This window comes from Triturus cristatus, chromosome 5_1, assembly GCF_964204655.1.
Source record: "Triturus cristatus chromosome 5_1, aTriCri1.1, whole genome shotgun sequence".
In the NCBI taxonomy this organism is placed as follows: Eukaryota; Metazoa; Chordata; class Amphibia; order Caudata; family Salamandridae; genus Triturus; species Triturus cristatus.
The window spans coordinates 288,475,798-288,503,538 of NC_140587.1; the positions used below are offsets into that span (position 1 = coordinate 288,475,798).

At 43.4% G+C, this 27,741-nt stretch overlaps 19 non-coding genes across 19 annotated transcripts; all 19 read left to right on the forward strand.

Moving 5' to 3' along the window:
* The first annotated feature begins 525 nt into the window (after positions 1-525).
* TRNAL-UAG (transfer RNA leucine (anticodon UAG)) lies at positions 526-608 on the forward strand. The gene has a single exon. It is a non-coding gene; the product is annotated as a tRNA-Leu (tRNA).
* Positions 609-1,240: 632 nt separating this feature from the next.
* TRNAL-CAG (transfer RNA leucine (anticodon CAG)) lies at positions 1,241-1,323 on the forward strand. The gene has a single exon. It is a non-coding gene; the product is annotated as a tRNA-Leu (tRNA).
* Positions 1,324-2,615: 1,292 nt separating this feature from the next.
* Positions 2,616-2,698, forward strand: TRNAL-UAG (transfer RNA leucine (anticodon UAG)). The gene has a single exon. It is a non-coding gene; the product is annotated as a tRNA-Leu (tRNA).
* Positions 2,699-3,599: 901 nt separating this feature from the next.
* TRNAL-AAG (transfer RNA leucine (anticodon AAG)) lies at positions 3,600-3,682 on the forward strand. The gene has a single exon. It is a non-coding gene; the product is annotated as a tRNA-Leu (tRNA).
* Positions 3,683-4,706: 1,024 nt separating this feature from the next.
* On the forward strand, positions 4,707-4,789 carry TRNAL-UAG (transfer RNA leucine (anticodon UAG)). Its single transcript has one exon. It is a non-coding gene; the product is annotated as a tRNA-Leu (tRNA).
* A 901-nt stretch (positions 4,790-5,690) lies between these two features.
* On the forward strand, positions 5,691-5,773 carry TRNAL-AAG (transfer RNA leucine (anticodon AAG)). Its single transcript has one exon. It is a non-coding gene; the product is annotated as a tRNA-Leu (tRNA).
* Positions 5,774-6,797: 1,024 nt separating this feature from the next.
* TRNAL-UAG (transfer RNA leucine (anticodon UAG)) lies at positions 6,798-6,880 on the forward strand. Its single transcript has one exon. It is a non-coding gene; the product is annotated as a tRNA-Leu (tRNA).
* Positions 6,881-8,887: 2,007 nt separating this feature from the next.
* Positions 8,888-8,970, forward strand: TRNAL-UAG (transfer RNA leucine (anticodon UAG)). The gene has a single exon. It is a non-coding gene; the product is annotated as a tRNA-Leu (tRNA).
* Positions 8,971-9,871: 901 nt separating this feature from the next.
* Positions 9,872-9,954, forward strand: TRNAL-AAG (transfer RNA leucine (anticodon AAG)). Its single transcript has one exon. It is a non-coding gene; the product is annotated as a tRNA-Leu (tRNA).
* A 1,023-nt stretch (positions 9,955-10,977) lies between these two features.
* Positions 10,978-11,060, forward strand: TRNAL-UAG (transfer RNA leucine (anticodon UAG)). Its single transcript has one exon. It is a non-coding gene; the product is annotated as a tRNA-Leu (tRNA).
* Positions 11,061-11,961: 901 nt separating this feature from the next.
* Positions 11,962-12,044, forward strand: TRNAL-AAG (transfer RNA leucine (anticodon AAG)). Its single transcript has one exon. It is a non-coding gene; the product is annotated as a tRNA-Leu (tRNA).
* Positions 12,045-20,149: 8,105 nt separating this feature from the next.
* Positions 20,150-20,232, forward strand: TRNAL-UAG (transfer RNA leucine (anticodon UAG)). The gene has a single exon. It is a non-coding gene; the product is annotated as a tRNA-Leu (tRNA).
* Positions 20,233-20,864: 632 nt separating this feature from the next.
* Positions 20,865-20,947, forward strand: TRNAL-CAG (transfer RNA leucine (anticodon CAG)). Its single transcript has one exon. It is a non-coding gene; the product is annotated as a tRNA-Leu (tRNA).
* Positions 20,948-22,954: 2,007 nt separating this feature from the next.
* TRNAL-CAG (transfer RNA leucine (anticodon CAG)) lies at positions 22,955-23,037 on the forward strand. Its single transcript has one exon. It is a non-coding gene; the product is annotated as a tRNA-Leu (tRNA).
* Positions 23,038-23,223: 186 nt separating this feature from the next.
* TRNAL-AAG (transfer RNA leucine (anticodon AAG)) lies at positions 23,224-23,306 on the forward strand. The gene has a single exon. It is a non-coding gene; the product is annotated as a tRNA-Leu (tRNA).
* Positions 23,307-24,330: 1,024 nt separating this feature from the next.
* Positions 24,331-24,413, forward strand: TRNAL-UAG (transfer RNA leucine (anticodon UAG)). Its single transcript has one exon. It is a non-coding gene; the product is annotated as a tRNA-Leu (tRNA).
* A 631-nt stretch (positions 24,414-25,044) lies between these two features.
* TRNAL-CAG (transfer RNA leucine (anticodon CAG)) lies at positions 25,045-25,127 on the forward strand. The gene has a single exon. It is a non-coding gene; the product is annotated as a tRNA-Leu (tRNA).
* Positions 25,128-26,420: 1,293 nt separating this feature from the next.
* On the forward strand, positions 26,421-26,503 carry TRNAL-UAG (transfer RNA leucine (anticodon UAG)). The gene has a single exon. It is a non-coding gene; the product is annotated as a tRNA-Leu (tRNA).
* Positions 26,504-27,404: 901 nt separating this feature from the next.
* Positions 27,405-27,487, forward strand: TRNAL-AAG (transfer RNA leucine (anticodon AAG)). The gene has a single exon. It is a non-coding gene; the product is annotated as a tRNA-Leu (tRNA).
* The last annotated feature ends 254 nt before the right edge of the window (positions 27,488-27,741 follow it).

A 27,741-nucleotide genomic window follows, 5' to 3' on the forward strand; every position in this document is an offset into this window, starting at 1 on the left:
CCACAAACATACCTTCTGTGTAAAGTTGGTATGCAGAATTTCACGCCTCAGCAAGTGAGGGTGAGTCCCAGGCCAGGGGCTAAAGAGCAAAAGAGTGCCTGTGCTCAGACTTTCCCTGCTAGGGATAGTTTATCTGGAACAAGCCTACTCTCTTGTATCCAGCAAGGATCTAGAAATCCTGCATGAATCTGCAAGGCACATTGGCAGCATAAATTTGCATAAACTGCCCCACCTATTGCCTTCCTACTTCCTGTGCTGTAGTTGTTTGTGTAGAGAGAGAGGTCGCAGGCAAGGAAATGTTGTGAGTCGGATACAGGACCCTAAATTGCTGGTGAGAGGTATGTGGTGTTCTAAAAGCATGAAAACTGTATACCTGTGAAATAAAGTGCTTTCGTATGTGTTCTTCTGTGTTTATTGTCCTGTGCATAAAGTTGCACCTTGTGTTTGAAGGTTTAAATTATTTCAGGCTTGCATGGAGGTAGACGTTTCTGAGTAACTTTTATTAATTTCTTAAAAGTCTATACTGTCAGGATGGCCGAGAGGTCTAAGGTGCTGTGTTTAGGCCACAGTCTCCTTTGGAGGTGTGGGTTCGAATCCCACTTCTGACATGCCTTTTGGAGATTTAATCTCCTTTATCAGGTTAACATCTGATGGAAGTTGCATCTGTTGGTCTTCACCTGGCACGTTATTCCGTTCTCCTCTTGTCAAGAGAGATGGGGTTTCTCATATATTTAGGTTCTATAACGTCTTGCTGACAAAGCGCAATCCTTACCAAATGAGCATAGGACCCATGTAAGAGGTCATCTGGAAGAGTCATGCTCTTGTATGCCCTGGCCAGACGGGTCCTGCAAATTTGGAAGAATGCCATTCATCTGGTAGACAACTGGACTCCAGCACACTTACAGCAATTTCCTCAGGGCTTTGATCAGGGGCTGCTTAAATTTGCATACTCCACCCTATGTTGTGACTTTGAGATCCCTTGTTGAAATTGGTTTAGCCAGCCAAGAGGTGGCTATTGTCTCAATTTCAAAGCAGCTTTGAGCCGTTCAAGTGGCTGGTGAATAGCACTTTCTCTTTGTTCGCCTCAAAGTTCTAAAGAGATCTCCATAGGTCCTGCTCTGTACAGATTGTTCAAAGATCTGTTGGAAGTGCATATAATAGGATAAATAAATTGAGGGCATTCCTTTTCAGTACCTCACCTGCATGGCTGTCTGGCCTCTGGAAGATGCTGGGAAAGCAAGTCAGGATGGCCGAGTGGTCTAAGGCGCTGCGTTCAGGTCGCAGTCTCCTCTGGAGGCGTGGGTTCAAATCCCACTTCTGACAGTCCTGTGTTTACTCTAATTTTTTTCTTGAGAAATATGATCATTTCCCTCGCAGTGGCTTATAGGATTGTCTTCTTGGAAGAGTGCAGTGAGTTTTTTTCTTGCTCTAGCCACTATTGGCCTAAGCTGTGTGCATTTTTTGGTTCCTAATATCTTTCTCACCCTTTAGATGAAAAAGCAGCATGGGGTCAGGATGGCCGAGTGGTCTAAGGCGCTGCGTTAATGCCGCAGTCTCTCCTGGAGGCGTGGGTTCGAATCCCACTTCTGACAAAACTTGAATTCCATTTTCTCTCTCAGTTCCTTTAGAATCTCAGCTAAAAATTGGCAATGTAAATAATATCTGAATAAGTACCAAACTTCAGTTTCAACTGCAAATGCATTTGCCCTATTCTATCTTTAACGTTAATGTAATATTCTTCTAGCACTCGTGGTGTTTTATATTTCTTTTGTGGGGTACTTTAAAAATCTTTTTTATGAAAGAAATGGGTTACATTAAGTCTTGTGATGTTTTAGGTTTCCAATAAGGAGGTTTTAAATTTTATGTCACGTCATTTTCAGATGCTTCATTCAAGAGATGTTTCCACTATAGAATGCAGAGCAAGGGAAAAATACAAGTGATAGAGCGAGTGAGTGAGAAGGAGTGTTGTGGAAGGAGAGAATGAAACAAAGACAGAGTGAGTGAATGGCAGGGAGGCATAGAAGAGGAGTTTAGTAGTGAAGAAGACCTGCTTTTCCCTGCTCTTGACCTCCCACCCATCCCCAAACAACCACAAACACACCTTCTGTGCAAAGTTGGTATGCAGAATTTCACGCCTCAGCAAGTGAGGGTGAGTCCCAGGCCAGGGGCTAAAGAGCAAAAGAGTGCCTGTGCTCAGACTTTCCCTGCTAGGGATAGTTTATCTGGAACAAGGCCTACTCTCTTGTATCCAGCAAGGATCTAGAAATCCTGCATGAATCTGCAAGGCACATTGGCAGCATAAATTTGCATGAACTGCCCCACCTATTGCCTTCCTACTTCCTGTGCTGTAGTTGTTTGTGTAGAGAGAGAGGTCGCAGGCAAGGAAATGTTGTGAGTCGGATACAGGACCCTAAATTGCTGGTGAGAGGTATGTGGTGTTCTAAAAGCATGAAAACTGTATACCTGTGAAAAAAAGTGCCTTCGTATGTGTTCTTCTGTGTTTATTGTCCTGTGCATAAAGTTGCACCTTGTGTTTGAAGGTTTAAATTATTTCAGGCTTGCATGGAGGTAGACGTTTCTGAGTAACTTTTATTAATTTCTTAAAAGCCTATACTGTCAGGATGGCCGAGAGGTCTAAGGTGCTGTGTTTAGGCCACAGTCTCCTTTGGAGGTGTGGGTTCGAATCCCACTTCTGACATGCCTTTTGGAGATTTAATCTCCTTTATCAGGTTAACATCTGATGGAAGTTGCATCTGTTGGTCTTCACCTGGCACGTTATTCCGTTCTCCTCTTGTCAAGAGAGATGGGGTTTCTCATATATTTAGGTTCTATAACGTCTTGCTGACAAAGCGCAATCCTTACCAAATGAGCATAGGACCCATGTAAGAGGTCATCTGGAAGAGTCATGCTCTTGTATGCCCTGGCCAGACGGGTCCTGCAAATTTGGAAGAATGCCATTCATCTGGTAGACAACTGGACTCCAGCACACTTACAGCAATTTCCTCAGGGCTTTGATCAGGGGTTGCTTAAATTTGCATACTCCACCCTATGTTGTGACTTTGAGATCCCTTGTTGAAATTGCTTTAGCCAGCCAAGAGGTGGCTATTGTCTCAATTTCAAAGCAGCTTTGAGCCGTTCAAGTGGCTGGTGAATAGCACTTTCTCTTTGTTCGCCTCAAAGTTCTAAAGAGTTCTCCATAGGTCCTGCTCTGTACAGATTGTTCAAAGATCTGTTGGAAGTGCATATAATAGGATAAATAAATTGAGGGCATTCCTTTTCACTACCTCACCTGCATGGCTGTCTGGCCTCTGGAAGATGTTGGGAAAGCAAGTCAGGATGGCCGAGTGGTCTAAGGCGCTGAGTTCAGCTCGCAGTCTCCTCTGGAGGCGTGGGTTCAAATCCCACTTCTGATAGTCCTGTGTTTACTCTACTTTTTTTCTTGAGAAATATGATCATTTCCCTCGCAGTGCCTTATAGGATTGTCTTCTTGGAAGAGTGCAGTGAGTTTTTTTCTTGCTCTAGCCACTATTGGCCTAAGCTATGTGCATTTTTTGGTTCCTCATATCTTTCTCACCCTTTAGATAAAAAAGCAGCATGGGGTCAGGATAGCCGAGTGGTCTAAGGCGCTGCGTTAAGGCCGCAGTCTCTCCTGGAGGCGTGGGTTCGAATCCCACTTCTGACAAAACTTGAATTCCATTTTCTCTCTCAGTTCCTTTAGAATCTCAGCTAAAAATTGGCAATGTAAATAATATCTGAATAAGTACCAAACTTCAGTTTCAACTGCAAATGCATTTGCCCTATTCTATCTTTAACGTTAATGTAATATTCTTCTAGCACTCGTGGTGTTTTATATTTCTTTTGTGGGGTACTTTAAAAATCTTTTTTATGAAAGAAATGGGTTACATTAAGTCTTGTGATGTTTTAGGTTTCCAATAAGGAGGTTTTAAATTTTATGTCACGTCATTTTCAGATGCTTCATTCAAGAGATGTTTCCACTATAGAATGCAGAGCAAGGGCAAAAATACAAGTGATAGAGCGAGTGAGTGAGAAGGAGTGTTGTGGAAGGAGAGAATGAAACAAAGACAGAGTGAGTGAATGGCAGGGAGGCATAGAAGAGGAGTTTAGTAGTGAAGAAGACCTGCTTTTCCCTGCTCTTGACCTCCCACCCATCCCCAAACAACCACAAACACACCTTCTGTGCAAAGTTGGTATGCAGAATTTCACGCCTCAGCAAGTGAGGGTGAGTCCCAGGCCAGGGGCTAAAGAGCAAAAGAGTGCCTGTGCTCAGACTTTCCCTGCTAGGGATAGTTTATCTGGAACAAGGCCTACTCTCTTGTATCCAGCAAGGATCTAGAAATCCTGCATGAATCTGCAAGGCACATTGGCAGCATAAATTTGCATGAACTGCCCCACCTATTGCCTTCCTACTTCCTGTGCTGTAGTTGTTTGTGTAGAGAGAGAGGTCGCAGGCAAGGAAATGTTGTGAGTCGGATACAGGACCCTAAATTGCTGGTGAGAGGTATGTGGTGTTCTAAAAGCATGAAAACTGTATACCTGTGAAAAAAAGTGCCTTCGTATGTGTTCTTCTGTGTTTATTGTCCTGTGCATAAAGTTGCACCTTGTGTTTGAAGGTTTAAATTATTTCAGGCTTGCATGGAGGTAGACGTTTCTGAGTAACTTTTATTAATTTCTTAAAAGCCTATACTGTCAGGATGGCCGAGAGGTCTAAGGTGCTGTGTTTAGGCCACAGTCTCCTTTGGAGGTGTGGGTTCGAATCCCACTTCTGACATGCCTTTTGGAGATTTAATCTCCTTTATCAGGTTAACATCTGATGGAAGTTGCATCTGTTGGTCTTCACCTGGCACGTTATTCCGTTCTCCTCTTGTCAAGAGAGATGGGGTTTCTCATATATTTAGGTTCTATAACGTCTTGCTGACAAAGCGCAATCCTTACCAAATGAGCATAGGACCCATGTAAGAGGTCATCTGGAAGAGTCATGCTCTTGTATGCCCTGGCCAGACGGGTCCTGCAAATTTGGAAGAATGCCATTCATCTGGTAGACAACTGGACTCCAGCACACTTACAGCAATTTCCTCAGGGCTTTGATCAGGGGCTGCTTAAATTTGCATACTCCACCCTATGTTGTGACTTTGAGATCCCTTGTTGAAATTGCTTTAGCCAGCCAAGAGGTGGCTATTGTCTCAATTTCAAAGCAGCTTTGAGCCGTTCAAGTGGCTGGTGAATAGCACTTTCTCTTTGTTCGCCTCAAAGTTCTAAAGAGTTCTCCATAGGTCCTGCTCTGTACAGATTGTTCAAAGATCTGTTGGAAGTGCATATAATAGGATAAATAAATTGAGGGCATTCCTTTTCACTACCTCACCTGCATGGCTGTCTGGCCTCTGGAAGATGTTGGGAAAGCAAGTCAGGATGGCCGAGTGGTCTAAGGCGCTGAGTTCAGCTCGCAGTCTCCTCTGGAGGCGTGGGTTCAAATCCCACTTCTGATAGTCCTGTGTTTACTCTACTTTTTTTCTTGAGAAATATGATCATTTCCCTCGCAGTGCCTTATAGGATTGTCTTCTTGGAAGAGTGCAGTGAGTTTTTTTCTTGCTCTAGCCACTATTGGCCTAAGCTATGTGCATTTTTTGGTTCCTCATATCTTTCTCACCCTTTAGATAAAAAAGCAGCATGGGGTCAGGATAGCCGAGTGGTCTAAGGCGCTGCGTTAAGGCCGCAGTCTCTCCTGGAGGCGTGGGTTCGAATCCCACTTCTGACAAAACTTGAATTCCATTTTCTCTCTCAGTTCCTTTAGAATCTCAGCTAAAAATTGGCAATGTAAATAATATCTGAATAAGTACCAAACTTCAGTTTCAACTGCAAATGCATTTGCCCTATTCTATCTTTAACGTTAATGTAATATTCTTCTAGCACTCGTGGTGTTTTATATTTCTTTTGTGGGGTACTTTAAAAATCTTTTTTATGAAAGAAATGGGTTACATTAAGTCTTGTGATGTTTTAGGTTTCCAATAAGGAGGTTTTAAATTTTATGTCACGTCATTTTCAGATGCTTCATTCAAGAGATGTTTCCACTATAGAATGCAGAGCAAGGGCAAAAATACAAGTGATAGAGCGAGTGAGTGAGAAGGAGTGTTGTGGAAGGAGAGAATGAAACAAAGACAGAGTGAGTGAATGGCAGGGAGGCATAGAAGAGGAGTTTAGTAGTGAAGAAGACCTGCTTTTCCCTGCTCTTGACCTCCCACCCATCCCCAAACAACCACAAACACACCTTCTGTGCAAAGTTGGTATGCAGAATTTCACGCCTCAGCAAGTGAGGGTGAGTCCCAGGCCAGGGGCTAAAGAGCAAAAGAGTGCCTGTGCTCAGACTTTCCCTGCTAGGGATAGTTTATCTGGAACAAGGCCTACTCTCTTGTATCCAGCAAGGATCTAGAAATCCTGCATGAATCTGCAAGGCACATTGGCAGCATAAATTTGCATGAACTGCCCCACCTATTGCCTTCCTACTTCCTGTGCTGTAGTTGTTTGTGTAGAGAGAGAGGTCGCAGGCAAGGAAATGTTGTGAGTCGGATACAGGACCCTAAATTGCTGGTGAGAGGTATGTGGTGTTCTAAAAGCATGAAAACTGTATACCTGTGAAATAAAGTGCTTTCGTATGTGTTCTTCTGTGTTTATTGTCCTGTGCATAAAGTTGCACCTTGTGTTTGAAGGTTTAAATTATTTCAGGCTTGCATGGAGGTAGACGTTTCTGAGTAACTTTTATTAATTTCTTAAAAGTCTATACTGTCAGGATGGCCGAGAGGTCTAAGGTGCTGTGTTTAGGCCACAGTCTCCTTTGGAGGTGTGGGTTCGAATCCCACTTCTGACATGCCTTTTGGAGATTTAATCTCCTTTATCAGGTTAACATCTGATGGAAGTTGCATCTGTTGGTCTTCACCTGGCACGTTATTCCGTTCTCCTCTTGTCAAGAGAGATGGGGTTTCTCATATATTTAGGTTCTATAACGTCTTGCTGACAAAGCGCAATCCTTACCAAATGAGCATAGGACCCATGTAAGAGGTCATCTGGAAGAGTCATGCTCTTGTATGCCCTGGCCAGACGGGCCCTGCAAATTTGGAAGAATGCCATGCATCTGGTAGACAACTGGACTCCAGCACACTTACAGCAATTTCCTTAGGGCTTTGATCAGGGGCTGCTTAAATTTGCATACTCCACCCTATGTTGTGACTTTGAGATCCCTTGTTGAAATTGCTTTAGCCAGCCAAGAGGTGGCTATTGTCTCAATTTCAAAGCAGCTTTGAGCCGTTCAAGTGGCTGGTGAATAGCACTTTCTCTTTGTTCGCCTCAAAGTTCTAAAGAGTTCTCCATAGGTCCTGCTCTGTACAGATTGTTCAAAGATCTGTTGGAAGTGCATATAATAGGATAAATAAATTGAGGGCATTCCTTTTCAGTACCTCACCTGCATGGCTGTCTGGCCTCTGGAAGATGCTGGGAAAGCAAGTCAGGATGGCCGAGTGGTCTAAGGCGCTGCGTTCAGGTTGCAGTCTCCTCTGGAGACGTGGGTTCAAATCCCACTTCTGACAGTCCTGTGTTTACTCTACTTTTTTTCTTGAGAAATATGATCATTTCCCTCGCAGTGGCTTATAGGATTGTCTTCTTGGAAGAGTGCAGTGAGTTTTTTTCTTGCTCTAGCCACTATTGGCCTAAGCTCTGTGCATTTTTTGGTTCCTAATATCTTTCTCACCCTTTAGATGAAAAACAGCATGGGGTCAGGATGGCCGAATGGTCTAAGGCGCTGCCTTAAGGCCACAGTCTCCTCTGGAGGCGTGGGTTCGAATCCCACTTCTGACAAAACTTGAATTCCATTTTCTCTCTCAGTTCCTTTAGAATCTCAGCTAAAAATTGGCAATGTAAATAATATCTGAATAAGTACCAAACTTCAGTTTCAACTGCAAATGCATTTGCCCTATTCTATCTTTAACGTTAGTGTAATATTCTTCTAGCACTCGTGGTGTTTTATATTTGTTTTGTGGGGTACTTTAAAAATCTTTTTTACGAACGAAATGGGTTACATTAAGTCTTGTGATGTTTTAGGTTTCCAATAAGGAGGTTTTAAATTTTATGTCACGTCATTTTCAGATGCTTCATTCAAGAGATATTTCCACTATAGAATGCAGAGCAAGTGCAAAAATACAAGTGATAGAGCGAGTGAGTGAGAAGGAGTGTTGTGGAAGGAGAGAATGAAACAAAGACAGAGTGAGTGAATGGCAGGGAGGCATAGAAGAGGAGTCTAGTAGTGAAGAAGACCTGCTTTTCCCTGCTTTTGACCTCCCACCCATCCCCAAACAACCACAAACATACCTTCTGTGCAAAGTTGGTATGCAGAATTTCACGCCTCAGCAAGTGAGGGTGAGTCCCAGGCCAGGGGCTAAAGAGCAAAAGAGTGCCTGTGCTCAGACTTTCCCTGCTAGGGATAGTTTATCTGGAACAAGGCCTACTCTCTTGTATCCAGCAAGGATCTAGAAATCCTGCATGAATCTGCAAGGCACATTGGCAGCATAAATTTGCATAAACTGCCCCACCTATTGCCTTCCTACTTCCTGTGCTGTAGTTGTTTGTGTAGAGAGAGAGGTCGCAGGCAAGGAAATGTTGTGAGTCGGATACAGGACCCTAAATAGCTGGTGAGAGGTATGTGGTGTTCTAAAAGCATGAAAACTGTATACCTGTGAAATAAAGTGCCTTCGTATGTGTTCTTCTGTGTTTATTGTCCTGTGCATAAAGTTGCACCTTGTGTTTGAAGGTTTAAATTATTTCAGGCTTGCATGGAGGTAGACATTTCTGAGTAACTTTTATTCATTTCTTAAAAGCCTAAACTGTCATTATGGCCGAGAGGTCTAAGGCGCTGTGTTTAGGCCGCAGTCTCCTTTGGAGGCGTGGGTTCGAATCCCACTTCTGACATGCCTTTTGGATATTTAATCTCCTTTATCAGGTTAACATCTGATGGAAGTGGCATCTGTTGGTCTTCACCTGGCACGTTATTCCGTTCTCCTCTTGTCAAGAGAGATGGGGTTTCTCATATATTTAGGTTCTATAACGTCTTGCTGACAAAGCGCAATCCTCACCAAATGAGCATAGGACCCATGTAAGAGGTCATCTGGAAGAGTCATGCTCTTGTATGCCCTGGCCAGACGGGCCCTGCAAATTTGGAAGAATGCCATGCATCTGGTAGACAACTGGACTCCAGCACACTTACAGCAATTTCCTTAGGGCTTTGATCAGGGGCTGCTTAAATTTGCATACTCCACCCCATGTTGTGACTTTGAGATCCCTTGTTGAAATTGCTTTAGCCAGCCAAGAGGTGGCTATTGTCTCAATTTCAAAGCAGCTTTGAGCCGTTCAAGTGGCTGGTGAATAGCACTTTCTCTTTGTTCGCCTCAAAGTTCTAAAGAGTTCTCCATAGGTCCTGCTCTGTACAGATTGTTCAAAGATCTGTTGGAAGTGCATATAATAGGATAAATAAAGTGAGGGCATTCCTTTTCAGTACCTCACCTGCATGGCTGTCTGGCCTCTGGAAGATGCTCGGAAAGCAAGTCAGGATGGCCGAGTGGTCTAAGGCGCTGCCTTCAGGTCGCAGTCTCCTCTGGAGGCATGGGTTCAAATCCCACTTCTGACAGTCCTGTGTTTACTCTACTTTTTTTCTTGAGAAATATGATCATTTCCCTCGCAGTGGCTTATAGGATTGTCTTCTTGGAAGAGTGCAGTGAGTTTTTTTCTTGCTCTAGCCACTATTGGCCTAAGCTGTGTGCATTTTTTGGTTCCTAATATCTTTCTCACCCTTTAGATGAAAAAGCAGCATGGGGTCAGGATGGCCGAGTGGTCTAAGGCGCTGCGTTAAGGCCGCAGTCTCTCCTGGAGGCGTGGGTTCGAATCCCACTTCTGACAAAACTTGAATTCCATTTTCTCTCTCAGTTCCTTTAGAATCTCAGCTAAAAATTGGCAATGTAAATAATATCTGAATAAGTACCAAACTTCAGTTTCAACTGCAAATGCATTTGCCCTATTCTATCTTTAACGTTAATGTAATATTCTTCTAGCACTCGTGGTGTTTTATATTTCTTTTGTGGGGTACTTTAAAAATCTTTTTTATGAAAGAAATGGGTTACATTAAGTCTTGTGATGTTTTAGGTTTCCAATAAGGAGGTTTTAAATTTTATGTCACGTCATTTTCAGATGCTTCATTCAAGAGATGTTTCCACTATAGAATGCAGAGCAAGGGAAAAATACAAGTGATAGAGCGAGTGAGTGAGAAGGAGTGTTGTGGAAGGAGAGAATGAAACAAAGACAGAGTGAGTGAATGGCAGGGAGGCATAGAAGAGGAGTTTAGTAGTGAAGAAGACCTGCTTTTCCCTGCTCTTGACCTCCCACCCATCCCCAAACAACCACAAACATACCTTCTGTGTAAAGTTGGTATGCAGAATTTCACGCCTCAGCAAGTGAGGGTGAGTCCCAGGCCAGGGGCTAAAGAGCAAAAGAGTGCCTGTGCTCAGACTTTCCCTGCTAGGGATAGTTTATCTGGAACAAGGCCTACTCTCTTGTATCCAGCAAGGATCTAGAAATCCTGCATGAATCTGCAAGGCACATTGGCAGCATAAATTTGCATAAACTGCCCCACCTATTGCCTTCCTACTTCCTGTGCTGTAGTTGTTTGTGTAGAGAGAGAGGTCGCAGGCAAGGAAATGTTGTGAGTCGGATACAGGACCCTAAATTGCTGGTGAGAGGTATGTGGTGTTCTAAAAGCATGAAAACTGTATACCTGTGAAATAAAGTGCTTTCGTATGTGTTCTTCTGTGTTTATTGTCCTGTGCATAAAGTTGCACCTTGTGTTTGAAGGTTTAAATTATTTCAGGCTTGCATGGAGGTAGACGTTTCTGAGTAACTTTTATTAATTTCTTAAAAGTCTATACTGTCAGGATGGCCGAGAGGTCTAAGGTGCTGTGTTTAGGCCACAGTCTCCTTTGGAGGTGTGGGTTCGAATCCCACTTCTGACATGCCTTTTGGAGATTTAATCTCCTTTATCAGGTTAACATCTGATGGAAGTTGCATCTGTTGGTCTTCACCTGGCACGTTATTCCGTTCTCCTCTTGTCAAGAGAGATGGGGTTTCTCATATATTTAGGTTCTATAACGTCTTGCTGACAAAGCGCAATCCTTACCAAATGAGCATAGGACCCATGTAAGAGGTCATCTGGAAGAGTCATGCTCTTGTATGCCCTGGCCAGACGGGTCCTGCAAATTTGGAAGAATGCCATTCATCTGGTAGACAACTGGACTCCAGCACACTTACAGCAATTTCCTCAGGGCTTTGATCAGGGGCTGCTTAAATTTGCATACTCCACCCTATGTTGTGACTTTGAGATCCCTTGTTGAAATTGGTTTAGCCAGCCAAGAGGTGGCTATTGTCTCAATTTCAAAGCAGCTTTGAGCCGTTCAAGTGGCTGGTGAATAGCACTTTCTCTTTGTTCGCCTCAAAGTTCTAAAGAATTCTCCATAGGTCCTGCTCTGTACAGATTGTTCAAAGATCTGTTGGAAGTGCATATAATAGGATAAATAAATTGAGGGCATTCCTTTTCACTACCTCACCTGCATGGCTGTCTGGCCTCTGGAAGATGTTGGGAAAGCAAGTCAGGATGGCTGAGTGGTCTAAGGCGCTGAGTTCAGCTCGCAGTCTCCTCTGGAGGCGTGGGTTCAAATCCCACTTCTGATAGTCCTGTGTTTACTCTACTTTTTTTCTTGAGAAATATGATCATTTCCCTCGCAGTGCCTTATAGGATTGTCTTCTTGGAAGAGTGCAGTGAGTTTTTTTCTTGCTCTAGCCACTATTGGCCTAAGCTATGTGCATTTTTTGGTTCCTCATATCTTTCTCACCCTTTAGATGAAAAAGCAGCATTGGGTCAGGATAGCCGAGTGGTCTAAGGCGCTGCGTTAAGGCCGCAGTCTCTTCTGGAGGCGTGGGTTCGAATCCCACTTCTGACAAAACTTGAATTCCATTTTCTCTCTCAGTTCCTTTAGAATCTCAGCTAAAAATTGGCAATGTAAATAATATCTGAATAAGTACCAAACTTCAGTTTCAACTGCAAATGCATTTGCCCTATTCTATCTTTAACGTTAATGTAATATTCTTCTAGCACTCGTGGTGTTTTATATTTCTTTTGTGGGGTACTTTAAAAATCTTTTTTATGAAAGAAATGGGTTACATTAAGTCTTGTGATGTTTTAGGTTTCCAATAAGGAGGTTTTAAATTTTATGTCACGTCATTTACAGATGCTTCATTCAAGAGATGTTTCCACTATAGAATGCAGAGCAAGGGCAAAAATACAAGTGATAGAGCGAGCGAGTGAGAAGGAGTGTTGTGGAAGGAGAGAATGAAACAAAGACAGAGTGAGTGAATGGCAGGGAGGCATAGAAGAGGAGTCTAGTAGTGAAAGTACCTGGCAAGGTAATACCCCATCACAGATGTTACAGATGTTACAATATCACCACAATAGAATTAGAGAAGAACAAGAACACGAACAAAGACGTATGAAAGATACAAAAATGAAAATGCTTGTTGCACAGTCAGTTCCAGCCGATAGTCATCAAAAGGGTGATTCCGCAGGTCCTGCGAAAGGGACATGCAACTATTGTAAACAACCAGGTCATTATATACACGATTGTCCAGTCCTGAAACATAATATTGCCACAGGTAGAACGCATGAGAGACCACGTCCACCTAGACAGGATCAGAATCAACAACAAATCCCTCAGAATGCACAACCTAGGTTAGCTCCGCAACAACTAGCTCCGCAACAGGCAGCTCCACAACAGATCGTAGCACCACCACAAGCGCAGCCTATTGCTGCAACACAAGCAACAACACAACAGATGTATCAGTATGCACAAACAGATTATCCCGATTATCAGCGATACTCATGAGATAGCCTAGAGAGGGAAGTTGGCTTACCCCTTATTGAGGTTCCTGTAGACCAAGAGGGACCTTATGTACATAGTGAACTATTAGGGGAAGACAGAAAGTTTTTACTTGATACAGGGGCAAGCAGAACAACTATAAGACGCAGTGAAGTTCCAGGGGCACCCCTCTCAGGCTCACAGAATATTTCCCTTGGATTCTCAGGAAAACCTATAATCAATGACGTAACACAACCTCTTCCACTTACAGTCGGTCCATTGACACGTACTACAGATTTATTGCTTACTAAATCATGTCCAGAAAACTTGTTAGGTATAAAAACATTGAAAGCTCTAGGAGCCATAATATGTTGTTCTCCGGAAGGAGTACGACTATTTTTACGTGACTTTAAAGGTCACTACGTGTCCAGAGACATGGATCACCGACTGCAGAATTTACCTACACATTTATGGGCACAAGGCCCCACTGATGTTGGTTGCATGAACATTACACCATACCGAGTTACATTGAAAACAGGAATAGTACTACCACGAATGCGACAATACAAGTTACCACCAGATGCTGTAGTGGCTTTACTGCAAATCATTGACGAGCTCATTACACAAGGAGTGGTTGTCGAAACCGACTCCAATGTATGTAATTCCCCGATAATTCCGATTCTTAAAAGAACGGATCCAAAAGCACCACCAGTATATCGATTAGTTATTGATCTGCGCGAATTAAATAAATGTATTGTACCACAATACCCTGTGGTCCCAGATATCTCTTCATTACTCACAGCTATTGACTCAGAAGCAACGTTCTTCACTGTAATTGATCTCAAGAATGCTTTCTTTAGTGTCCCAATCGATCCGGAAAGTCAATATCTGTTCGGTTTTAGTTTAAATGGACGAAGCTTTAAATTCACACGCGCACCTCAAGGATTTACAGAAAGCCCCAGCATCTATAGCCAAGCACTGAAACGAGAACTTGACAGTATCCACATGCCAGTTAACACTGCCTTGCTTCAATATGTCGATGATCTGCTGATCACCGCCCGAAGCGAACCTGAATGTGAGACAGCGTCACTGACGGTTTTGAAATTTCTGGCTGACAAGGGGCACAAGGTGTCCCCTTCTAAGCTGCAATTCTGTGTCCAGCGAGTTGTTTACCTTGGGCACTCGCTGTCCAAGGAGGGAAGACAGCTTACATCCGACCGCATCCAGTTAATTGCTAACATGCCAGCACCCAAGACACAAAAGGAGGTGCGGGCTTTTATAGGCCTCACTTCATACTGTAGGCAGTGGATCCCTCAATATGCATTTCTAGCAAAACCACTCATCCAGTTGACAACACAGGAGGCAGCCACATCGACTGTCCTCCCTTGGACTCCAGAACATACACACGCTTTTGAAAGCTTAAAGAAAGCTTTATGCCAAGCACCTGTCTTAGCAACACCATGTTACAGTAAACAGTTTACACTCTTTGTTACAGAACGCGAAGGTACTGCCTTGTCAGTACTCACTCAGGAACAAGCAGGATCACACAAACCATGTGCTTATTTCTCTAGTACATTAGATCCAGTAGCTCAGGCACTTCCAGCGTGCCTGAAATCGGTGGCAGCAACAGCTTTAGCAATCAGACAAAGCGATGCCATAGTGCTAGGACATCAATTGACAGTACAAGTACCACACGTAGTAGAGGTTCTCTTGAACCGCACACAAACACAACACTTGACTATAGCGAGACTCACCGGTTACGAATTGACATTGTTTCAGCCACACGTAGAAATCAGACGTTGTAATACGTTAAATCCTGCCACACTGTTACCAGTAGGCGGAACAGATCCATTGGCACATGATTGTGTCGAAGTCATTACTATCACGACGAAACCCAGACAAGACTTGACAGATATCCCTTTGTCAGATCCAGACTTGACATTGTATGTAGATGGGTCATGTATGAGAACAAGTACAGGAGAGTTAGTGGCCGCTTACGCAGTCACAACAGACACTGAAGTCATTGAAACAAATTGTATTAACACTTTGTCAGCTCAAGCAGCAGAGCTCACCGCTCTGACACAAGCCTGTATTCAAGCCACAAATAAAAAAGTCAACATATACACAGATTCACGTTATGCATTCGGAGTCGTCCATGACTTCGGCGTACTGTGGCGAGAGAGAGGTTATTTAACTTCTCACGGTGCCCACATTCAACACGGACCCCTCATTCAAGCCCTATTAGACGCGATTCATCTACCTACTGCAATATCGATTATGAAATGCAAAGCCCACACAAAAGTTACCGATATCATTTCTCAGGGTAATGACCTAGCTGACAGAACAGCTAAACAGACTGCTCAGAATCAGACTCACACAACTGACGCGACAAAGACAATAGTTCCGACACCAACACATTGCATGACAGTTAAGGATCCCGCCCTTGATGTAATTGACATACAGACACATGCTACACCAGAAGAAATAAAGAAATGGACTGAATTAGGAGGGATCCAAACAGATCAAGGATGGATGACGAAGGAAAAATCTATATGGTTTCTTCCCGACTCAATGGTCCAAGTCATCATTAACACTATACATAGTCCAGCACACCTAGGAGAAAAAGCTATGCTAGACAGCATTCAACACATTTGGTTCAACAAACATTTACGAGCCGCAGCTAAACAAAAAGTTCGTACCTGTATGATATGTTGTCAGTTTAATCCAGGTAAAAGCATCCCCGTAGAACAGGGTGGATTTCAAACTCCCGATCATGCTTTTGAAGTCCTCCAGATGGATTATATCCAGATGGAACGATGTCGAGGATTCAAATATGTTCTCGTAGTTGTCTGTGCTCTTTCCCGTTGGACAGAAGCATACCCGGTTTCAGATTACACTGCCCCGACTACTGCCAAACAGTTAGTTCGAGAATTCTTCCCACGGTACGGTTTACCACGTGTTGTCTACTCAGATAACGGCCAGCCGTTCTCATCCGAACTAATGAAACACGTTTCCCTTTTATTAGGCTACCAATGGAAATTCCACTGTGTCCGACATCCCGAGGCGGCAGGTCTCGTGGAACGTCATAATCAAACTCTGAAAATTAGATTGTCCAAAATATGTAGAGAAAAAGGAGTCGATTGGATAGTAGCCTTACCAGTTGCGCTCTTTTACATGAGAATGGTAGCACATTCTCGAACAGGGCTATCCCCGTACGAGGTGATCTTCGGTAGACCACCAAATATGTGGGGGACGCCTATACCTCGCAAAATCACTGATGTTGACTGTAATATGCTGACAGATTACCTGGCTTCCTTGATGTCTGCACTACAATCTTGTCGTTCACAGGTATCCGCAGCTTTTCCCGACAATACTGAGGTGAAGCCCCATGACGTGGTTCCTGGGGACCTGGTGCTGGTCCGGAAGACCCAACTGGATCCTAGGTGGAAGTCACCGAAGTTGGTTCTACTCACCACAAGGACAGCCGTGAAAATCGAGGGACGGAAAGGGTGGTTGCACTCGAGTCATATCAAGAAATTTTATGGACTACCATCCAGTGTAGATACTCAACCCTGTATTCCCTCACAGATAGACTCAAAGCTCCCCTTGGCTGAATTAACAAAACCAGAACTTTACAAACTAAAATTGAGGTCTAGTAAGTCAGACAATTTGATTGTTTAAGTCCTCTCCAAGGTGAATCGGTTGAATTTGTCTCTGACATGTATCCTCTAGACCGGAATAGAGAAAGAAATCATCAGATGCAGCTCAAGAAGCATGCGTATTGTAAATCATTTCGTAGTCACTGCACAGTAACATTATTAATTTTGTTTTTTCTAAGTCTTCTGATCATCATTGTCAGCATGCTATTACACATGTATTGTCCTATTCCTAAACGTGCTTACAATGTAACTGCAGAACATTCTTTTAGTGAATTACCTCCGCATGAGCTGTCCTATAGATTTGCGCTGCGCAACAACACATTCATTAGCATGTTACATCATTCCCATCAAACCAGCAATGCCACAAATTGTTGGATATGTGGCCGACTCCCTCCCTATCAGAACTATAAGGGAGTTTTGCCCCTCTTTCCCTATCCGTTCACACACAATGGCTCCTGTGGAGCATGGTTTAGTTTGATTAATTCCCTAGATTCAAATTCCGCAGTTTATCAAGACAACTGGGTATGGGGAAACCTGAACTTAGTTTTGCTTAAAGTCTGCTACCCTAACAAGAAGGGACTTCCCAAAAGAACAGGAACTGATCTAGAAAATGAAGTATATGGATTAGGTAATTTTACACTTAACCTCATGATCCTGAACGTTGAATCTGAAGCTACACCAATCTTGCCTGCCATGTCAGTATTCCCAGTAAAAGGGGAATTATGTGTAAGAAAGAATGGTTCCATACACATGGGCCATAGTAAATGCACCACTGTAATAAAATTCAGTGATCAAGGCAAGTCTACATTTAGAGCTTCTCGCCATTCCTACTTTATATGTGGCCAGACCGCATATATACGTCTACCTCTAGATTGGGATGGTACCTGTTACATAGCATTCCTTCTGCCACCTGTTTTCCTAGCTCCTCCTGATTATCATAGAAATACCCATTTAGTACACAATAGACAGCAGAGAGATCTCCCAATTGTCGATTACACTGAAACAGCATGGGAAAAATACACAGATTTCAATAAAGGTTTCTTTCCCTATATAGGTACAGTTACCAATAGTAAGCTGATACGTAGATTAACCAGAACCCTTGAAGCAGTAGTGAACGAAACTATTTCCGCCTTAGGCAATTTAACAGAAGAGCAGTCTGCTATGCGGATTGTTGTGCTTCAAAATCGTCTTGTCCTTGACGTCATCCTGGCCGATAGGGGCGGAGCTTGTAGGGTCATCGGATCAAGTTGCTGCATTTTCATACCAGAAAATTCACCGTCAGTATATAAAGCCATAACTCGCCTTCATAAGATTGTAAGCCAGATACACCAGAGTCCAGGCACCTGGACTTGGTCCGGTTGGTTCTGGAGCGTGTTGTCAGCCTGGGGATGGAGAATCCTATCCTTCCTAGGTATTGGCTTTCTCATACTATTCAGTTGCTGCTTATGTCTACAATGTGGGCCAGCGATTTGTGGTCTGTGTGCCACCTCGTGTATCCCACATCCAAGTTTTCGTTCGAGATCCCGGAAGAAGAAAGAAGAACAAATGATGCTATATGAACAGATCGATGGATTGATGATTGATGGATTGATGAAGATCGATATCTCCTAAGGGTCCGAAGGGGACAAGGAGGGAATGAGGAAATATGAATTTTGTGATCAGTTATGTCCCCTATCGTAGACCCCAACGGCTCCATGTGCATGCTATAAGTACATGTATGTTCCCTCCTGCTCCAGTTTTGAAGACACAAATATATGTGCGTCCACCGTCAACATGTCCTCTTTCAGATCCGCCATGAATGGGTCAGATATTCCATTCCTAAGTATGAAAGGCCACCGACTTTATGTGGTTCACTTTCCACATTTTACAGATTCAGGCGAGTAGGCCCGAATTCTGTCATCAAGCCTTTTCCTGCCTTCTGCCTCTGAAAGCTCCAGTCTGAGCCTGCATCTGTATCCATGAACTTTGTCCTACTCCCTGCGCGGCTAACGGTGCCTGATCCAGCCAGTCGCCTGCCAAAAACTGTATTTCACCTTCAAGATTATCTCCTCCGCTCCTCATCCGATGCATTCCTGTCTAGTAGTTTAGGTAAACATTCCTCCAGCTACCGTGCACATGGCCAGGCCTCGCTGCCCTCATGCAAGTAATTCATAGCCCCGTTACCATGGAATATTCCTACCCCCTCGCATCTAGTGTAGACACTTAGACGCTTGTACACGCACTAACAGTCAGTATAGAATAGATTCTATCCTAGAGGCCTCTCCTTTTGGATAACACAGTTCTTTAAACATAGGATATTAGATATGATTTGGGATTAGGTTGACACGACCCCCAGACTTCTGTCTCCACATGTAGAGCTAAATGTCAAGTCCCCTTCACCCTCTAGTTGCACGTCAATCACACGTCATGCGGCTGCGCGCGCATCTCTGCCAACTATTTCTGCTGACATTGCAGGATTCTCTTATGGATCCACCCACTTGCGACATCATGTATGATGATGTTTATTAAATTACGCCCATGTATACGCCTCTATTAGCTACGTATGCACAGTTTATCCGTATTATCAGCTGTTACGCCTCTTGCATCTGTTTCACTGTAATGTATTTTCTATAAAACTGCCTATCTGTCAATAATATATGCTCTTCCTTCCTGAACTTTCGTGGTGATGGAATAGAATGCCTACAATTCGAATTGTATTCCTTTGTATAGGAATAAAGCCTTTTAAAACCTCTAATACCACGGATTCTGCCTCTTATATTTACTGAGTTATTCTTAATAGACTTTACCGCATAAAAAATAGTACCGGTAACGAAATATTTACCACAATAGAATGCAGAGCAAGGGCAAAAATACAAGTGATAGAGCGAGTGAGTGAGAAGGAGTGTTGTGGAAGGAGAGAATGAAACAAAGACAGAGTGAGTGAATGGCAGGGAGGCATAGAAGAGGAGTCTAGTAGTGAAGGAGACCTGCTTTTCCCTGCTCTTGACCTCCCACCCATCCCCAAACAACCACAAACATACCTTCTGTGCAAAGTTGGTATGCAGAATTTCACGCCTCAGCAAGTGAGGGTGAGTCCCAGGCCAGGGGCTAAAGAGCAAAAGAGTGCCTGTGCTCAGACTTTCCCTGCTAGGGATAGTTTATCTGGAACAAGGCCTACTCTCTTGTATCCAGCAAGGATCTAGAAATCCTGCATGAATCTGCAAGGCACATTGGCAGCATAAATTTGCATAAACTGCCCCACCTATTGCCTTCCTACTTCCTGTGCTGTAGTTGTTTGTGTAGAGAGAGAGGTCGCAGGCAAGGAAATGTTGTGAGTCGGATACAGGACCCTAAATAGCTGGTGAGAGGTATGTCGTGTTCTAAAAGCATGAAAACTGTATACCTGTGAAATAAAGTGCTTTCGTATGTGTTCTTCTGTGTTTATTGTCCTGTGCATAAAGTTGCACCTTGTGTTTGAAGGTTTAAATTATTTCAGGCTTGCATGGAGGTAGACGTTTCTGAGTAACTTTTATTCATTTCTTAAAAGCCTATACTGTCAGGATGGCCGAGAGGTCTAAGGCGCTGTGTTTAGGCCACAGTCTCCTTTGGAGGCGTGGGTTCGAATCCCACTTCTGACATGCCTTTTGGAGATTTAATCTCCTTTATCAGGTTAACATCTGATGGAAGTTGCATCTGTTGGTCTTCACCTGGCACGTTATTCCGTTCTCCTCTTGTCAAGAGAGATGGGGTTTCTCATATATTTAGGTTCTATAACGTCTTGCTGACAAAGCGCAATCCTTACCAAATGAGCATAGGACCCATGTAAGAGGTCATCTGGAAGAGTCATGCTCTTGTATGCCCTGGCCAGACGGGCCCTGCAAATTTGGAAGAATGCCATGCACCTGGTAGACAATTGGACTCCAGCACACTTACAGCAATTTCCTTAGGGCTTTGATCAGGGGCTGCTTAAATTTGCATACTCCACTCTATGTTGTGACTTTGAGATCCCTTGTTGAAATTGCTTTAGCCAGCCAAGAGGTGGCTATTGTCTCAATTTCAAAGCAGCTTTGAGCCGTTCAAGTGGCTGGTGAAAAGCACTTTCTCTTTGTTCGCCTCAAAGTTCTAAAGAGTTCTCCATAGGTCCTGCTCTGTACAGATTGTTCAAAGATCTGTTGGAAGTGCATATAATAGGATAAATAAATTGAGGGCATTCCTTTTCAGTACCTCACCTGCATGGCTGTCTGGCCTCTGGAATATGCTGGGAAAGCAAGTCAGGATGGCCGAGTGGTCTAAGGCGCTGCGTTCAGGTCGCAGTCTCCTCTGGAGGTGTGGGTTCAAATCCCACTTCTGACAGTCCTGTGTTTACTCTACTTTTTTTCTTGAGAAATATGATCATTTCCCTCGCAGTGGCTTATAGGATTGTCTTCTTGGAAGAGTGCAGTGAGTTTTTTTCTTGCTCTAGCCACTATTGTCCTAAGCTCTGTGCATTTTTTGGTTCCTAATATATTTCTCACCCTTTAGATGAAAATGTAGTATGGGGTCAGGATGGCCGAGTGGTCTAAGGCGCTGTGTAAGGCCGCAGTCTCTCCTGGAGGCGTGGGTTCGAATCCCACTTCTGACAAAACTTGAATTCAATTTTCTCTCTCAGTTCCTTTAGAATCTCAGCTAAAAATTGGCAATGTACATAATATCTGAATAAGTACCAAACTTCAGTTTCAACTGCAAATGCATTTGCCCTATTCTATCTTTAACGTTAATGTAATATTCTTCTAGCACTCGTGGTGTTTTATATTTCTTTTGTGGGGTACTTTAAAAATCTTTTTTATGAAAGAAATGGGTTACATTAAGTCTTGTGATGTTTTAGGTTTCCAATAAGGAGGTTTTAAATTTTATGTCACGTCATTTTCAGATGCTTCATTCACGAGATGTTTCCACTATAGAATGCAGAGCAAGGGCAAAAATACAAGGGATAGAGCGAGTGAGTGAGAAGGAGTGTTGTGGAAGGAGAGAATGAAACAAAGACAGAGTGAGTGAATGGCAGGGAGGCATAGAAGAGGAGTCTAGTAGTGAAGGAGACCTGCTTTTCCCTGCTCTTGACCTCCCACCCATCCCCAAACAACCACAAACATACCTTCTGTGCAAAGTTGGTATGCAGAATTTCACGCCTCAGCAAGTGAGGGTGAGTCCCAGGCCAGGGGCTAAAGAGTAAAAGAGTGCCTGTGCTCAGACTTTCCCTGCTAGGGATAGTTTATCCGGAACAAGGCCTACTCTCTTGTATCCAGCAAGGATCTAGAAATCCTGCATGAATCTGCAAGGCACATTGGCAGCATAATTTTGCATAAACTGCCCCACCTATTGCCTTCCTACTTCCTGTGCTGTAGTTGTTTGTGTAGAGAGAGAGGTCGCAGGCAAGGACATGTTGTGAGTCGGATACAGGACCCTAAATAGCTGGTGAGAGGTATGTGGTGTTCTAAAAGCATGAAAACTGTATACCTGTGAAATAAAGTGCTTTCGTATGTGTTCTTCTGTGTTTATTGTCCTGTGCATAAAGTTGCACCTTGTGTTTGAAGGTTTAAATTATTTCAGGCTTGCATGGAGGTAGTCGTTTCTGAGTAACTTTTATTCATTTCTTAAAAGCCTATACTGTCAGGATGGCCGAGAGGTCTAAGGCGCTGTGTTTAGGCCACAGTCTCCTTTGGAGGCGTGGGTTCGAATCCCACTTCTCACATGCCTTTTGGAGATTTAATGTCCTTTATCAGGTTAACATCTGATGGAAGTTGCATCTATTGGTCTTCACCTGGCACGTTATTCCATTCTCCTCTTGTCAAGAGAGATGGTGTTTCTCATATATTTAGGTTCTATAACGTCTTGCTGACAAAGCGCAATCCTCACCAAATGAGTATAGGACCCATGTAAGAGGTCATCTGGAAGAGTCATGCTCTTGTATGCCCTGGCCAGACGGGCCCTGCAAATTTGGAAGAATGCCATTCATCTGGTAGACAACTGGACTCCAGCACACTTACAGCAATTTCCTCAGGGCTTTGATCAGGGGCTGCTTAAATTTGCATACTCCACCCTATGTTGTGACTTTGAGATCCCTTGTGGAAATTGCTTTAGCCAGCCAAGAGGTGGCTATTGTCTCAATTTCAAAGCAGCTTTGAGCCGTTCAAGTGGCTGGTGAATAGCACTTTCTCTTTGTTCGCCTCAAAGTTCTAAAGAGTTCTCCATAGGTCCTGCTCTGTACAGATTGTTCAAAGATCTGTTGGAAGTGCATATAATAGGATAAATAAATTGAGGGCATTCCTTTTCAGTACCTCACCTGCATGGCTGTCTGGCCTCTGGAAGATGCTGGGAAAGCAAGTCAGGATGGCCGAGTGGTCTAAGGCGCTGCGTTCAGGTCGCAGTCTCCTCTGGAGGTGTGGGTTCAAATCCCACTTCTGACAGTCCTGTGTTTACTCTACTTTTTTTCTTGAGAAATATGATCATTTCCCTCGCAGTGGCTTATAGGATTGTCTTCTTGGAAGAGTGCAGTGAGTTTTTTTCTTGCTCTAGCCACTATTGGCCTAAGCTCTGTGCATTTTTTGGTTCCTAATATCTTTCTCACCCTTTAGATGAAAATGCTGTATGGGGTCAGGATGGCCGAGTGGTCTAAGGCGCTGCGTTAAGGCCGCAGTCTCTCCTGGAGGCGTGGGTTCAAATCCCACTTCTGACAAAACTTGAATTCCATTTTCTCTCTCAGTTCCTTTAGAATCTCAGCTAAAAATTGGCAATGTAAATAATATCTGAATAAGTACCAAACTTCAGTTTCAACTGCAAATGCATTTGCCCTATTCTATCTTTAACGTTAATGTAATATTCTTCTAGCACTCGTGGTGTTTTATATTTCTTTTGTGGGGTACTTTAAAAATCTTTTTTATGAAAGAAATGGGTTACATTAAGTCTTGTGATGTTTTAGGTTTCCAATAAGGAGGTTTTAAATTTTATGTCACGTCATTTTCAGATGCTTCATTCAAGAGATGTTTCCACTATAGAATGCAGAGCAAGGGCAAAAATACAAGTGATAGAGCGAGTGAGTGAGAAGGAGTGTTGTGGAAGGAGAGAATGAAACAAAGACAGAGTGAGTGAACGGCAGGGAGGCATAGAAGAGGAGTCTAGTAGTGAAGGAGACCTGCTTTTCCCTGCTCTTGACCTCCCACCCATCCCCAAACAACCACAAACATACCTTCTGTGCAAAGTTGGTATGCAGAATTTCACGCCTCAGCAAGTGAGGGTGAGTCCCAGGCCAGGGGCTAAAGAGCAAAAGAGTGCCTGTGCTCAGACTTTCCCTGCTAGGGATAGTTTATCTGGAACAAGGCCTACTCTCTTGTATCCAGCAAGGATCTAGAAATCCTGCATGAATCTGCAAGGCACATTGGCAGCATAAATTTGCATAAACTGCCCCACCTATTGCCTTCCTACTTCATGTGCTGTAGTTGTTTGTGTAGAGAGAGAGGTCGCAGGCAAGGAAATGTTGTGAGTCGGATACAGGACCCTAAATAGCTGGTGAGAGGTATGTGGTGTTCTAAAAGCATGAAAACTGTATACCTGTGAAATAAAGTGCTTTCGTATGTGTTCTTCTGTGTTTATTGTCCTGTGCATAAAGTTGCACCTTGTGTTTGAAGGTTTAAATTATTTCAGGCTTGCATGGAGGTAGACGTTTCTGAGTAACTTTTATTCATTTCTTAAAAGCCTATACTGTCAGGATGGCCGAGAGGTCTAAGGCGCTGTGTTTAGGCCACAGTCTCCTTTGGAGGCGTGGGTTCGAATCCCACTTCTGACATGCCTTTTGGAGATTTAATCCCCTTTTCAGGTTAACATCTGATGGAAGTTGCATCTGTTGGTCTTCACCTGGCACGTTATTCCGTTCTCCTCTTGTCAAGAGAGATGGGGTTTCTCATATATTTAGGTTCTATAACGTCTTGCTGACAAAGCGCAATCCTTACCAAATGAGCATAGGACCCATGTAAGAGGTCATCTGGAAGGGTCATGCTCTTGTATGACCTGGCCAGACGGGCCCTGCAAATTTGGAAGAATGCCATGCATCTGGTAGACAACTGGACTCCAGCACACTTACAGCAATTTCCTTAGGGCTTTGATCAGGGGCTGCTTAAATTTGCATACTCCACCCTATGTTGTGACTTTGAGATCCCTTGTTGAAATTGCTTTAGCCAGCCAAGAGGTGGCTATTGTCTCAATTTCAAAGCAGCTTTGAGCCGTTCAAGTGGCTGGTGAATAGCACTTTCTCTTTGTTCGCCTCAAAGTTCTAAAGAGTTCTCCATAGGTCCTGCTCTGTACAGATTGTTCAAAGATCTGTTGGAAGTGCATATAATAGGATAAATAAATTGAGGGCATTCCTTTTCAGTACCTCACCTGCATGGCTGTCTGGCCTCTGGAAGATGCTGGGAAAGCAAGTCAGGATGGCCGAGTGGTCTAAGGCGCTGCGTTCAGGTCGCAGTCTCCTCTGGAGGCGTGGGTTCAAATCCCACTTCTGACAGTCCTGTGTTTACTCTAATTTTTTTCTTGAGAAATATGATCATTTCCCTCGCAGTGGCTTATAGGATTGTCTTCTTGGAAGAGTGCAGTGAGTTTTTTTCTTGCTCTAGCCACTATTGGCCTAAGCTCTGTGCATTTTTTGGTTCCTAATATCTTTCTCACCCTTTAGATGAAAAAGCAGCATGGGGTCAGGATGGCCGAGTGGTCTAAGGCGCTGCGTTAAGGCAGCAGTCTCTCCTGGAGGCGTGGGTTCAAATCCCACTTTTGACAAAACTTGAATTCCATTTTCTCTCTCAGTTCCTTTAGAATCTCAGCTAAAAATTGGCAATGTAAATAATATCTGAATAAGTACCAAACTTCAGTTTCAACTGCAAATGCATTTGCCCTATTCTATCTTTAACGTTAATGTAATATTCTTCTAGCACTCGTGGTGTTTTATATTTGTTTTGTGGGGTACTTTAAAAATCTTTTTTATGAAAGAAATGGGTTACATTAAGTCTTGTGATGTTTTAGGTTTCCAATAAGGAGGTTTTAAATTTTATGTCACGTCATTTTCAGATGCTTCATTCAAGAGATGTTTCCACTATAAAATGCAGAGCAAGGGCAAAAATACAAGTGATAGAGCGAGTGAGTGAGAAGGAATGTTGTGGAAGGAGAGAATGAAACAAAGACAGAGTGAGTGAACGGCAGGGAGGCATAGAAGAGGAGTCTAGTAGTGAAGGAGACCTGCTTTTCCCTGCTCTTGACCTCCCACCCATCCCCAAACAACCACAAACATACCTTCTGTGCAAAGTTGGTATGCAGAATTTCACGCCTCAGCAAGTGAGGGTGAGTCCCAGGCCAGGGGCTAAAGAGCAAAAGAGTGCCTGTGCTCAGACTTTCCCTACTAGGGATAGTTTATCTGGAACAAGGCCTACTCTCTTGCATCCAGCAAGGATCTAGAAATCCTGCATGAATCTGCAAGGCACATTGGCAGCATAAATTTGCATAAACTGCCCCTCCTATTGCCTTCCTGCTTCCTGTGCTGTAGTTGTTTGTGTAGAGAGAGAGGTCGCAGGCAAGGAAATGTTGTGAGTCGGATACAGGACCCTAAATAGCTGGTGAGAGGTATGTGGTGTTCTAAAAGCATGAAAATTGTATACCTGTGAAATAAAGTGCTTTCGTATGTGTTCTTCTGTGTTTATTGTCCTGTGCATAAAGTTGCACCTTGTGTTTGAAGGTTTAAATTTTTTCAGGCTTGCATGGAGGTAGACGTTTCTGAGTAACTTTTATTCATTTCTTAAAAGCCTATACTGTCAGGATGGCCGAGAGGTCTAAGGCGCTGTGTTTAGGCCACAGTCTCCTTTGGAGGCGTGGGTTTGAATCCCACTTCTGACATGCCTTTTGGAGATTTAATCTCCTTTATCAGGTTAACATCTGATGGAAGTTTCATCTATTGGTCTTCACCTGGCACGTTATTCCGTTCTCCTCTTGTCAAGAGAGATGGGGTTTCTCATATATTTAGGTTCTATAACGTCTTGCTGACAAAGCGCAATCCTCACCAAATGAGCATAGGACCCATGTAAGAGGTCATCTGGAAGAGTCATGCTCTTGTATGCCCTGGCCAGACGGGCCCTGCAAATTTGGAAGAATGCCATGCATCTGGTAGACAACTGGACTCCAGCACACTTACAGCAATTTCCTCAGGGCTTTGATCAGGGGCTGCTTAAATTTGCATACTCCACCCTATGTTGTGACTTTGAGATCCCTTGTTGAAATTGCTTTAGCCAGCCAAGAGGTGGCTATTGTCTCAATTTCAAAGCAGCTTTGAGCCGTTCAAGTGGCTGGTGAATAGCACTTTCTCTTTGTTCGCCTCAAAGTTCTAAAGAGTTCTCCATAGGTCCTGCTCTGTACAGATTGTTCAAAGATCTGTTGGAAGTGCATATAATAGGATAAATAAATTGATGGCATTCCTTTTCAGTACCTCACCTGCATGGCTGTCTGGCCTCTGGAAGATGCTGGGAAAGCAAGTCAGGATGGCCGAGTGGTCTCAGGCGCTTTGTTCAGGTCGCAGTCTCCTCTGGAGGCGTGGGTTCAAATCCCACTTCTGACAGTCCGGTGTTTACTCTAATTTTTTTCTTGAGAAATATGATCATTTCCCTCGCAGTGGCTTATAGGATTGTCTTCTTGGAAGAGTGCAGTGAGATTTTTTCTTGCTCTAGCCACTATTGGCCTAAGCTCTGTGCATTTTTTGGTTCCTAATATCTTTCTCACCCTTTAGATGAAAAAGCAGCATGGGGTCAGGATGGCCGAGTGGTCTAAGGCACTGCGTTAAGGCCACAGTCTCTCCTGGAGGCGTGGGTTCGAATCCCACTTCTGACAAAACTTGAATTCCATTTTCTCTCTCAGTTCCTTTAGAATCTCAGCTAAAAATTGGCAATGTAAATAATATCTGAATAAGTACCAAACTTCAGTTTCAACTGCAAATGCATTTGCCCTATTCTATCTTTAACGTTAATGTAATATTCTTCTAGCACTCGTGGTGTTTTATATTTCTTTTGTGGGGTACTTTAAAAATCTTTTTTATGAAAGAAATGGGTTACATTAAGTCTTGTGATGTTTTAGGTTTCCAATAA